The sequence below is a fragment of the Octopus sinensis genome, linkage group LG5 (genome assembly GCF_006345805.1).
Source record: "Octopus sinensis linkage group LG5, ASM634580v1, whole genome shotgun sequence".
Lineage (NCBI taxonomy): Eukaryota > Metazoa > Mollusca > Cephalopoda > Octopoda > Octopodidae > Octopus > Octopus sinensis.
This window is the reverse complement of record NC_043001.1, coordinates 77062127-77063907: the sequence shown is the minus strand read 5'-3', so window position 1 is coordinate 77063907 and position 1781 is coordinate 77062127.

Sequence of the window (1781 nt, the reverse complement as noted above, 5' to 3'; positions counted from 1 at the left end):
TCGCAACTCATTTCTACAGGTGAGTGAAGTGGAGCAATGTGAAATAAAACGTCTTGCTCAAGAAAACAACATACAGCCCGGTCTGGGAATCGAACCCCCTACCTCATCATTGTGAACCCGACGCTCTAACCACTGAGCCATGTGCCTTCGACACATGCATACATGTGTGTGTGTGTGTGTGTGTGTGTGTGTAATGCGTTTGTCTCGTTTGTTTTCGTTCCCGTAACTTTCCGGTTTGGCAAATAAGAGTGATAAAATAAGTTCCAGATTAAAAAAAAAACACTGGGGGCAATTTGATCGACTAAACCTTTCAAGATGGTATCCAAGCATGGCTGCAGTCCAATGAGTGAAACAAGTAAACGATGGAAGATATTCATTTCGACCTTTTTGAGTTCAAATCCTATTGAGAGCAACGTCCCTTTTTATCCTTCAGGGGTTGATAAATGATGTACTAGTCATGCAATGGGGTTTATTCCTCTGCTTGTCTCTCTATGGAAAACATCATGGATGGTCTTTTAGCTGTGGTGGTCATAAAGTCTCTTTTGGTTTACTATAGAATGTTGCATACCACTATATAACGTGTAGCGGCACAAACAGTCAGCGCCATATCGGATGAGATCTCGCGGCAGCCATTGCCATCTCCGAGACTGGAGCGAGACCTCACCTGCATCCATTTGCCATACGCGAGATCACAACGAGGCTCGCGATGGCAAACTGTATTTAAGGGCCAAACAGAAACAGATTCCTTCTCTCCTCTTCTTCGCAGCAGCGCTTGCTGAGCACACTTCACTGGCTGGGCCTGTCTGCATGTTGTACCTCCAGAGGCAATGTGCCCGCACTAACGGAGATACAACACAAGGCACAAAGCTTGAGATGGTTGCTGAGAGCAACACACTTAACCTATTCTGTAAAACTTGTAAATAAACTGGTTGTAAATAGCATTTGTACTTAAAGACTTCTTTTTTCGCCTGCTGGAGCCTGAACTACACGAAGAACAAGAGATAATGGGAGAAGGCGATGTTCTCCCGATATCGTAAACCTTGCTTTCCATTACAAACGTGTAGCGTGTTAACTCGTGTAAATAATCCTTTCTGCTATAGGCACAAGGGGGAAGGATCTAGTTGATTACATCAATCCCAGTACTCAACTGGTATCTAATTTATCAACCTCGAAATGATGAAAGACAAAGTCGACCTCGGCGCAATTTGAACTCATATCGTAGTGTTAGGTGAAAAACCGCTAAGCATTTTGCATACCACTATATAACATGTGGCATGTTAACTCGTGGAAATATTACAAGAAACAAACTTTAAAATAGCAGCGAGACTTTATTCCTCTGCTAAATTATACAGTGGACCAAATTAATACATCGGTGATTCTGTTGGTTGTATAGTCCATCCATTATTTGGATAATTCCGCTCTGGCCGTCGTTGGTTACGCGTGCTTCGTTATGACTGCTGGAAAATATCATGGCGCCTCCTCCAGGAATTCTCTCACTTCACACCCAGAGAGGTTTTTGTCAAGACTAAATGTAGGCAAAAACAGACTCCTGTAGGGCAGGATTCGTGACAAACGAACTGTAGACAGAAACGTCGCTGCGGGCTAGCTAGAAAGTTGGCCAGCAGGAAAACAAAAGATACTCCCGGTAGGAGAAGGAAAACAAAAGAATATCAACAGTGAGTGTGAAACGAATCTGAGTGAACTAAACAAATAACTGACGACTTAAGCTCTGATGAACGTGAAGTAATAAATCTTTGATAAAAGTATTCTCGTCTCCACTA